Genomic DNA, 12,100 nt, shown 5'->3' on the forward strand with positions numbered 1-12,100 from the left:
TGTTGAGATAGCTACAGCCTCCACATCTTCCTTGTTGCTTGGGATATACTGGACTGAAACTACTGGTTAAAGGACACTGACCTGCATCTGAACTGTGGAGATGAGATGCAAATTTCTTACTGACTCATTGAACAATGTACTGTTCTGTCTGTATATAAATGTCTATATAAGACAAGAACTCAACAGAAACAAAGATAACATGCTGGATTTCCTGAGATTACTTGTATGTTTTTGCATGCTTCTGTCTGATTGCTTCTCTCATCCAACAACCCACAGCTATTAGATTAGGAGTCTCGTCTACTCTCTAATTATTGGTCACTAGTTCAGTTGTGAAATAATAATAATAATAATAACATTCATTTCAGTCAATTAATGCATTATAGAGGCTGTAGGTACACCCACTGTCACTTCATTAATTTTGTACACACAGTAGTAAATGGTTGAAGTCTTGCTAACATTTTCTCGACCACAAGGCTGATGCTAATAGAACATTTAATATATTTAAGACATTTTGTACTCTTTAACTGTTTGAAGTTGATGTTTGTTATTGTTGACTTTTTGTGTTGGATTGTAGTCCTACTGTTAAAAAAAAAGACGGGAAAAAAGTAATTGTATTCAAGTCCATATACAGCTCATTTTGTATGGTATTTTAACTGGATAATGGTACATTTGTGATCCATTTATCATAAACAGCTTTCAGCTATAGGCCAGTAATAGGAGTTTGTACTGTATATAAGGCCAAAGTCTCAAGAAAAAAACATCCTTAGATACATTTCAGCAAAGTAAAATCATTTGAGTGCCTTGGTCCATGCTGAGTTTGGTAAACTTCAATAAAAATGTGGATAAATCATCGAGTCATGGTCCAATCCCTCATGCTGGCAAGCCCATGGATTTGTTCTTCATTTGTTTATTTATTTTCCATTTTGCTGTAAAATTGTGAAACATGATAATGGCATTCAATTCTGGCACACTGATTAAGTGTTGGTAACATCTCCATCTGAGCTCTCTGACACAGTCCCCCTCCTCATCGTAATCATGACAAAATTCACAGTGGGAGAGGCGTTGATGTGGAGGACCTCCCCGTGTCTGATGAAAGGTCCGTGGTTATGAACTATGCAAGGGAGCATCAAGGTCATTTACACACAGACAAGCCCTCCAGTGGCACAGGAGGCCACTCGGTCTTTTCAGTGAACAGAAAGGAGAGTCGAGGATGAATAGTGGCTGTTTGGGGTGAATAAAGGCCAACCTTTCAGCCTGTCATAATGTGAGATTACTGTGACGGGGTACATGTCTGGTCAGAATGGTGTGAAGTCACACTGTAGTTCAACTCCAAAGGTCTGGGTGCGGCACACAAATATCAGTATGGGGGGTCTGGGCTTACTGTTGCCATGCAAATGTCTTTGTATTCAGCTGTGCACCCTTGGGGGGGGGGGGGGGGTGTTACATTTTAAAAAGCAGAGACTTCTTGTAGTCTTTATTCTGGTTTTATTCAAATTGTAAAAGATATTCATCAAAATTTTAGTTACAAATAATTTTTGTACAGCAAACAGATTGTACTGTATCATACACAGTATATTTCAGCTTTTTTTAGCTTTCTTGTTGTAAGGAAATATTGTGTAGTAATGCAAGAGGAAGTAAGTTCCTTGTTTTACAGGTGTCTCTGAATATATGATTGTATGATCCAGTCCTCCGCTGGCACACTAAAACATGCACACCAAAGTAATCCCATTTTCTGCCTGTTCTCTCGATTGACTCGCCTCTTTGTCAGTGTCCTCCAACTCTTCTCTTCTACTTCTCCTCTCCTCTTTTAACTGTCCAAGAATCTCTCCCTTCTTCTTGGCCTGAGGGTGCAACTGGCTGTTGGTGCCAGTTCCAGGGACACCAAATGGGAGCTGTAATTATCATTGCTCCACCACTGTCCTGTCAGTGCGCTCGCCAGCAAAACAAGAGGGATCCTTTGGAAGTCCTGATCAAAAGCTCTGGCCTTTGATCATGAAGCAAAAGGAAAAACCTAAACACTGTGCAAAATCAACGTGGAATGTCCCAAAGAGAGCACTGGAGAATGGAAATGACAGCCATCCAAAAGACATCCTCCACTCCTCCTCTGCAATAACGTGTTGATGTCAGAAACACAGGTGTTTGGGCTGTGTTTGATCAGATCGCTGTGAGCAGAGGACAATGATGCTAGGTGTGATGAGTGTCCAGATAGTTAGCACCTGGTAGGTTGCAAAGCGGGTCGTGTCTTTAAGTTTCGGCAAAGGCACAATCTGAATTTGACGAGAACATCTGCAAACTTTAAAAAAAATGTACAGCACATTTCTCGACATCCACACATCCGTGAAAACATGAATGAATGCTTCATGCACAACCCAATAAAAATGGTGTTTATAGAGAAGGTTACTTTGAATTCTTCAAAATTAATTTGCAGCAGAGTGACAAAAAAAAGTAATAATAGAAGCCCATTTTGAGGGCCTTAGCCAAAATCTACAGGGGCACAAGTCATGCTGTTTCAGCGACAACAAACCATAGCCTCTGGAACCTTTGAAACCCTGTGTGGTCATTTTCTCTCACAGTGATTGAAAAGAACTGTGGTGGGTGGGAAAGAAAAAAAGAGCCCCTCACCACTCATAATACCAATCTTATGTATGTAGACGAAAATGGGAGGGATGGGAGGGGTTGCGGGGTGGCAGACGGACTAAGGCACAATTTTAAAGCGCTTATTGAATTGCCATTACAGCTCCTGAGACTAATTGTGGCTGTTGTGTGTCTCTCGGTGGCCTAGGGGGCTCTGGAGTGGCCCTGTATGCTCTTACTCAGTGGGGTTTTCAAACCGAGTGGCCCTGAAAGCGAACAGGACCACCATAGATCAATGGCAAACCTTTCACTCTTTCACAGGCCCTCGCTAATCCTTCTCATTTGTCTGCCATTTGTTGAGGCACATTCACAACTCCCTGAATTTAGGATTAGGCCTTGTTTTGTTACAAAAACAGCCCAAGTTATAATGCTGAATAGATGGACTAAAGAGTGGACAACGGATGAGTGTGCATGTGAGTTTGTGAGCTTGTGTGCATGTGTGCGTATGCTTATTAGGTATACACTATGTTTATAAGCAAATTTATGAGAATACAGAAACTGTTCAGTGTTTTGTTTTAATTCTCATTAAGTGGTACAAAGATGATACTGTAATGGGTGATGGGAAACAATACAACATTTTTACAATATCATGTTATCATTTAAATATTACAATTTGAGTTTATGTGTGTGTATACTTTCAAATTTGGATTTTGAGTTTCAAACTTTCTTCTACCCTGATAAACATGTCCATCCATCATTAAAATGTATATCGTTTAATGCAGCTTTGTTTAAACTCTTAAAACTTTATTTTAAATTTGGGCGATGATTACTAAACTTCCAGAGATACCAAATATGTCATGCTGTATAATAAAAGGACAATGTGTGCATAGTAATGCACAAAATATCCAGATATTATGATGAATGGCACAGATAAAACTAAAACAACAGGACATTTTAAAATGATTTTTTATCAATTAAAAGTTATTTTAAGAGGAATTTAAGAGGAATTCAGTTTAAAAGGGAGCTGACTGACTCTTTGCTGCTTGGATGAGAAGGTTGTAAAATGAGAATACTTGTATGACTGTGACTGTGCAAGAAAGCAGTCTCTGACATCTTAGTCTAGCTTTTGCAAGGATGCAAGGAAAAAACTATTATTCTTGCTCTTCTTTCCAACACTTCCAAAGCTCTCTTTTTCACATGCCTGGATACTGTATTGGGTGCTGGGAAACAATACGTCATTTTTACAACATCATGTCACCATCTTAGTAACCATGTCTGCCATTTCATATGTGTGTGTGTATTCACACAGCACATACACAAAAAGAAAAAGCAGAGACATAGTTAACTGTCTTGTGTTTCCTTTGGTAAATAAACCTTTCATAAAGGAGAGGGAAAACATGAACAAATTGATTCATCACAGTCAAATACCTGCAAACAAAAAACACAATTTCATTAAAGCAATGATTCCCTTTGAAGCACACAGTTTGTTCCTGATGTGCTCTGTCTGAACCCGAGAGTGTGCACGGACAGTCTTGGCAGCCTGCTGCAGAGCCATCATACTGAGGCCTTCTCATCACTGAGTGGATTAGTGTTCATGTCTGAAGGCACTTACTGGACATTAGACAGAGCTGCTGAGTGGCACATGCGCCACATTTCCCCTAAAGCCCTGCCATGCCACGCCGCAGGTATGTGGTGCCGACCAGCCAAACCCCATGTCAGGCATTCTCTGGATGCCTGCAGTCGTGCCAGACACTGGGGGACAAGGTGAAAGATGGATGGAAAGATGATTGTGTGAATCTGAATGGATGAGAGAAAAAGAAGAAGGGAAGTAAACAACTTGTTTTCTAATATGGGTGTATAAACAGGAAATACTATTATGACTGCAAGATGTACCGTGGAAGAAAATAATAATTGCCTGCTGTTTAAATTTTAAAGGGGAAGGACACATTTATAATGTGTGGATGTGTGGAGACATATAGTAAATCTTCAGATTCTGGTTCCAAGATTAAATTCAGTCCAAAGGAGGGCTATTTAAAGAAACCAAAAATTAGCATATTCATTTTCTTGCTGAGAATAAAGGTGCATTTAGGCAGTGTGATAACAATGTCTGTATAAATTTGCATGTCACATTGTGCCAGACGCTTATGATAAAATCTTGGTCATAATATTTGTCAGACTACATGATATCAATTTGAGGCATGTCAGTTTGTACACTGAATACATGCTGACTGAGTCACTGCAAGGTAAACAGAAAAAGTATCTGAAGGCAGAGGTACATTATCACCCTGCATCATCCATTTACACCACATGTACTGTATGTTTTAGAAATGCAGTAAAGACACATTACTTCATATTGTTTCCCCTCCATCATTGGTTTTTGTGTGCCATGGGCATATTAAGTAGATTGAGTGCTTCCCCCCCAAATAACCCCCCCCACCACCACCACCACCAAAAAAACCCCCAAACAAACAAAAAATCACTTATGAAATGTCAAATTGGCAGCAATCACATCGTAATTTCTGCTACTGTCAGAATTTTGTCTGTTAATCCAAAACCCCAAGATTTTACCATGTTTCTCTTCCAATTGTAAACATTCATATCAGACAGCCCAAAATGTAAGGGGGCCTTAAAGGATGACTTCACTGTTTTTCAAGTACCTATATATATGAAGGTGAATGCGAAATTGGACTCTTATAAGTCTATTCTGGCACCAGTCCTATATAAATGTTAAACTAACGTTACACTTTCCTTAAACTTCCCTGTATTAAAATTTCTATCTAATGTCCTTCATCCAACTGTAAAAGTCCTCCAGATGATGTGAAACAGTCTGAGTTTCTTTCAGCTTCAGGTGGACAGAAGAGCTCAATCCAAAATGTGTTTGAAAAAAAAAGAGTCAGATAAGAGGAGGAAGCGACCACCAGAGCCATGATACAACCACGGTCAAAAGAGAGGTGCTATGGGCGAGCTGTCTTTGCAGCATCTACCAGTACCTGGTGAAGATCGTTAGAAAGAATGAAGATGGGATTGAAAACTGTGCTGCAAGACTACTTTGTGGTACTTTGGTAAACCTGACTTCATTTTCTCACAGAATATATTAGATTTTGGCAAATCTCTGAACAGCAAACTGGTGAATATGTGTTAACTGTAACTTATGTGGCTGCATTCAGCTTGAGCACAATTAGGTCCCAGTTCTTATTTGTCCATAGTGATAAAAGAAACAGTGTTTGGTTGCTGTGCTTTTACTCTTTTCTTACTGCTCTTGTCTAAGTTAAGTATGAAGCTATGTAAGTATGAAGTGTGGGCATCACAGACCAAACATACATATATCTCTTTATATGTAGCTTTGACTAGTGGCTGTGATGCTGATTCGACAAGAACAGGTATTTTGTGTCTATATGTAACTGAGACAATACAGGATGGAGAGCAGACTTGCAAATGCCCTGTAGAGACATACTGTAAATCAAATATATCGATCAGGCTAGCAAGCCATACTACACCACTGTGACCAGTGCTGTGTGGGACTGGAGAGTACAAAGGTTACACACTCCTGGGACTAGTAAACCATCAAAATATAGAAATATAATCAAAATCTATACAAGCAATCAAAGGATAAAGACTATAAAATATCTACGACTATAAGAAGCAGATCACTGAAAAGGTGTTGGCAGCCTAAAGGTGCACAGACCATCCCCTATATAGTTTGGCTAGCTGAGACAGCCTGGCCACATATTGGCCAATGTCCCAGTCAACATCATGAGGTTGTCTTTGGCTGTTAGTGACTGGAAAAGACCAAAGTCAGGGCCGCTTCATGCAAAGTTTGAGTAAAACCTATCCACCCTGCCCCTCAAGCCCTGCTGTGTGAAGTAATTCTTCATGCCAGTGAAGCCAGACAGACTCTGTGTTTTGTCACTGTGTGCATGGTGTGATTTCTTCAGCACTGCAGTTTCTCTCAGTACAAGGATTAACAGGTGAATGTCAAAATCTGTTTTCTTTTTCCTGTAATAAGGTTTGAAATAAAACAGGTGAGAACGTTTTTATTGGATTAAAACCTTTGGGTTATATCAGACAACAAGCATGACAAGCATGTGTCAGTTTCCTAAGTCAAAGTCTGTCATCATGTTATACGTAGTAGAGAGAACTAAATGGATGCTGCATCCACTCCAACTGAGCTTGTGGTGGAACAAACTTCCTCTCAAATCATGGCAACTCTGAATTAAAAAAACAACCTGTATGATGTTTATGTTTAGTGATGGCTGTTATTCATACAGGTAATCTCTGAGAACCCTTAGCTCACAGTTCATGCTATAGTAGTGTATTAACATACAGTATTAATATTTTTCCTGTTGTTCAAGGTTCAACCTCAACATCACAGACTGTAAGACATGTACCCTTGTATTAGCAGGAAGACATGCTTATTGTTTTGCTTATGATGAAGGCAATGATCCGAATGCAGCCTACTCACTATAGAAGGCACACAACTACTGTTAGGAATACCCCTTACAGCCCGGTTCCTGACTTTACATTAGATTTGCATTTATGGAGAAGCAGCACCCTCTAATGGTCAAAAATCAGAGCAATATTAAAACACTTGTGTTGAACTCTGTCCCACTCTGCTGGATATCATGAGGTACTAACCAAAGTAACAAAAGCAAACATAGCAAGTAGTTGAGCTATGTAATGGTAGGCCCTATTCAAATGCCAAAACTTGTACAAGGCTTCAAGGGTCTGGTTAAACCAAGTCAAGTGAAGGGCATCTTTCATTTGGCTTTTAATGCAAAAGTCCCTCTTTGTGTTACTATCCCGCTGGCTCAGCACCCTGCAGAAACACTGTCCTGCAAAATTAAATCTCAATTCAAATTGTTATATGTTTCATTAGCAGACACAAATGCATTTTTATTTATAAAAGACAACATTCACACAGACACAGAGGAGGAGGAGACAGACAGTGCTGGTATTTCTCAATCTTAGCATGCTTTCCTCCCTTTACTGACTTCTCTATCACTGCATGCACAGATTCTGACCTCACAACCTGCACATAAAAGGCTCCACTGAGTCCAACACAAATCCAACGAGTGCACAGAACGTTTGTATAAAACCAGCAGCAACCCCATTCAAACACATTATGACATTTCACTTAAAGAATTTAATTCTGGATTATAAAATGATGCTCCTTTTGACTGCTAGCTGTGGAGTAATGCTCAAATAATTTAAATAATTTAAATTTGAATACGTGGTTGGTTTCATAACTGTGACTGTGGGAACTATCCATGCTCACATCTGCAGCTGAAAACTGTGGTTTTCATGTATATCCACACCAAAGAATATTATTGTGCTTGTTCATTTGATGTGGCTACATGCTATCCACAAAATTAAGAGAATACCCGTGTCTTCTGAGAATGAGAAACTAAAACACTCTTCGGTCTAACTCTTGTGCTCTGATGTGGGCTATCTGTTCAAGACTACTTCTTAGGTGACAGACTCATGCTTTGAGAAAACCTAATGTGACAGACATGTTATGCTGTAATAGTGCAGAATATATCTATAATTATCATCTATAAAACATGCAAACCTTGACAAATTATTTGCATATGTGTGTGCTTGTTTGCATGTATTATAGGTTTTGTGTTCAGGTGAACAGAGTTACATAAAACCTACAGCATAAGTTAAAAATGCTTCTTTAGATTGCTATCAAATTGTCAAAGAAATGTAACAAGAGCATTAAAATAGTTTCACAATTGTGACTTTGAGACACCAGAAGTAAACCTCTCAATTGTCACAGCCATTAAGTGTATCCACAGCGATGACCCTTGACTGTGCATCTATTTTCTTCACTTCCAAGTCCCAAAAAGTACAGAATGAACAAAGCAGAGAGACTGAAAGATACTTGAAGTGCAAGGCACAAAAGGAAAAAATAGAAATTGTTATTTAACTTAAAGAAAGAACAGAGTGAATAGATTCATGTGACAGATTGTACTCATCTATCAAGCAGTTGCTATTGCCTGTATCAATGGAAGTATTGCATCTTGACTCCTCGTTACAACAGGAATAAAGTTGTGCTGACAAAGGAAGGATGTGAGTCAGGGTGAAGTATGAGTATGAAAACCACAGAATTGCCCACAAGGCAAAATGGTATATAAGAAACGTCTATCTGAGACCCCCGAGATGACAGGTTGAGTTTCCTGCCAGCACGATGCATGGTCTGCACAACTTTCTGCTTATTCATGTTCTGACATGTCTCGGACGTGGTGAGATTACAAAGTCTCATTGTTTTTCTCTAGTCCTCAAATAGGACATTGATTCGTTTTCATTTCATTTTTATCATTTCAGGACTTGGGAGTGAAATCATACACTGAAATCAGTAGGTTTATGGTATGACTAACGACACATTGGAATTACTGTGGGCCACCTGCTGGGTGCACATGTGCGCTCTCGGGCCAGCACTGGTACCTGCCCGCACCCAGAACAAAGTGTCCCTCATTTGGAGGTGAGAAAGTTGGCAACCCTATCCTCATCAGTGAAGACTTTGTGGTTACTGCAGCACACTGTGATAACCCGTGAGTGACCTTTCCTCTTCAAGCAATATATATCATTTAAATAAAACTGACTATTCTGTCAATTTCTCAAGCATTATTTATTCAGATATCCTTTGAGTGTTGTTCTTGGCACCCGCAATCTCAAGAAGATTAATAATGACATGATGAGATACAGTGTAAAGAAATGCAAACATCCAAATTATGTTAATTTAACATCAGGGAATGACATCATGCTCCTCAAAGTAAGTATCTATTCAACCAAATAGTCCAAGGTAATATAATGTTAAAATCCACAATGCAAAATGTTATTTCCGTGGAATATACTGTATGTAACATTATAAAGTTATACATTATGTATAATTATTATTTGATAACTTGAAGTCTGATGGAGAAAAAGACTATGTGATAAAATAAGATGCTGTTAGTGCTTAACTTCCATTTACTTATCTCATGTATCTGTAGCTGTCTAGGAAAGCTAGCCTTTGCAAAAAAAAACTATTAAGCCAATAAAGCTTCATTAAAGTCATCGTATGAACCTAAAAGAAAACAAAATGTGCAGTGTAGCAGGATGGGGTTACACAAGAACTGCTGGTCAACCTGTTGATGAGCTACAAGTGGTGAATGTTCCTATCATTAACCAGGAAGAGTGTCTGAGGGTGTGGATTCAACTTCCTGCCAAGGTTATCTGTGCAGGTGGATATAAGACAAAGAAAGGATTTTATCAGGTATGTTTTCTGTGTGTTCATACAAATTGCCAGCTGTATTCTGGTTTTTAAAAATTGCAAATGCTTGCAGGGTGATTCTGGTGGCCCTCTGGTGTGCAATGGGAAGCTTGCAGTTGGTGTTGTTTCTTTCAATAATAATACCCAACATTTATACAGACATATCACAGTTTATTCCCTGGATCAACAAGATACTCAAGAAAAAGGATTGGATTCACAATTGTGTTTGAATTGTGGATGTATTACATTTGATGGTATTGTGGCTGTATTGCTTTGTGTAACTCACTTTGTCATATTTGCTATTTGACCAAATAAAATATTAATTCAAACTGTGACATCTTTCATTATTAGACATAAATTCAAAACTTCTTTATCCAGGAAAACATTCACAAAACCATCATCAACACATCACAGTAAGTTTAAGGAAGTTCACTTGTTTAAACATGATGTATACACTGCAGCATTTTCATATGAATTTCTGAATGCTCTCTTTTCTCATTTTCCTATGGCTGCATGAGGTTCACAGATTCAGAACTCACAGCCTGCACCTAAAAAGAGTCCAACACAAATCAAACAAGTTATATACAGAATATTTGCATCAAATCAAAAATTCACAGGTATAACAATGCTCCTGTGCTAGCTGTGAAATAATGATAAACTAATGAAAATATTAACAATTAATAATTGAAATCTAATTGCAACACTTTTACTTTCATAATGGTGAGTGTGAGAACACCGATGCTCACAGCTGCAAATGGAAACTGTGGTTTCTGTGGTTAATTTTTCACATCATATTAGAGTCACGTAGATCCAACTCAAAGAACATAATTGTATCTGTGTCACATATAAAGCTTAACCAGCAAAAGTTTAAATGATGTGGTAGTTATGCAATATCCACAAAAAATGAGAGCAGGTAAAGCAAATCAGTCCAACATGAACAATATTCAAGAGAATAAACATGCAAATGAAAAGGAATTGGATGACTAGTACAGAAAGGATACAGAATAGATTTGTGCAAAATAATTCTGTATTAAATGCATGATAATGGCTGGATCACCACTTTGTTTAAATTTCATTTGAAGACTATACAACACAAGCAATATATCAGTGTATGTAGTGTAAAAAACAGGTGATAAAGTGTGCTTGTGTGATATGTAATCCATTGCATCTGTCACTGACAGAAAGACTTTTAAATGTTGAAGTACTATATGTCACCAACAATACCCAAAACAAGACCAAGCACATTGCTTAAATTGTCTGCCTTCCTTTCTTAAAAGTTTGCAGAATGTGTATGCAATTTTCCAAATTTTGCAACCACACCACATAATCAAGCCATCTGAGGAAGCAAACTGTAGCATGTATACTGTGTGATAACATCATTCTATTGGACATGCAAGCCCATTACAGTTGCTACTAAGTAATTCAGCCTACTGATATTGAATTGCAGCAATTTCTATGACACCTTTATTTTCTTGTTACATGAAAAATGATTACTGTAATAGAAATGTCCAATTTAAAAGTAATGTGCATTCAAAAGTAATGTGCATTTCACTGAATGTGGCCTCTTCAAACATTCATGTCCTGTGTATTAAGCATAAAATGCACGTCACTTCTCGACATTGTTCCACTGTGGTAAAGTAAAACAATGCCAGATGAGTCATGAAGCCCCTTTCAGGCTGTCAGTCATTGGTTAAATGTCTTTAATTGTAACATGGGGCTCATAATCCTGATCATGAGCATACCAAGGCTAAACCTGAAGCTTGAAACTGTGGTTTCTATGACTCATCTTGTTCTCAAAGATTTTGGTGCAACATCTCAGTGACAAAAGCTCTCAGCAGCCCAAAGGACAAAGCTAAAAAGTAGATTAATAACAAAAGCATTGATGTTCATCTAAAATAAGCACATTTCAATGTGGGTAAGTATAATTGCATCCTAACAATGAAAGAAAAAGGTCTTAAAATGCACAAAAAAGAGAGCGAAAGTGCAGAAAAGCAAAAATGGTATGTGTGGTCATCACATACTGACTACACAATGTATGTGCGTCTTGCTGCTGAGACAGCAGAACCAAAGGCACTATATTTACTGGAACAGGAGTAACACTGCATGATACCACACCGCTTTACTGACCTCAAGCACTCGCTACAAGTCAATTAGTCGTCAACAGAGGATGTAGCCCATGATGCAAGTTTGAAGTAAGCAAACCACAGGTTGGCTTACTGAGCATATATATAACGGGGTCTACTTGACACCTGAAACACCACATGCTGTTTT

At 38.4% G+C, this 12,100-nt stretch overlaps 1 pseudogene; it reads left to right on the forward strand.

Moving 5' to 3' along the window:
* Positions 1 to 1,035: 1,035 nt before the first annotated feature.
* LOC128361811 (mast cell protease 1A-like) lies at positions 1,036 to 10,059 on the forward strand (annotated as a pseudogene).
* Positions 10,060 to 12,100: the final 2,041 nt, after the last annotated feature.

The sequence above is a fragment of the Scomber japonicus genome, chromosome 7 (genome assembly GCF_027409825.1).
Source record: "Scomber japonicus isolate fScoJap1 chromosome 7, fScoJap1.pri, whole genome shotgun sequence".
In the NCBI taxonomy this organism is placed as follows: Eukaryota; Metazoa; Chordata; class Actinopteri; order Scombriformes; family Scombridae; genus Scomber; species Scomber japonicus.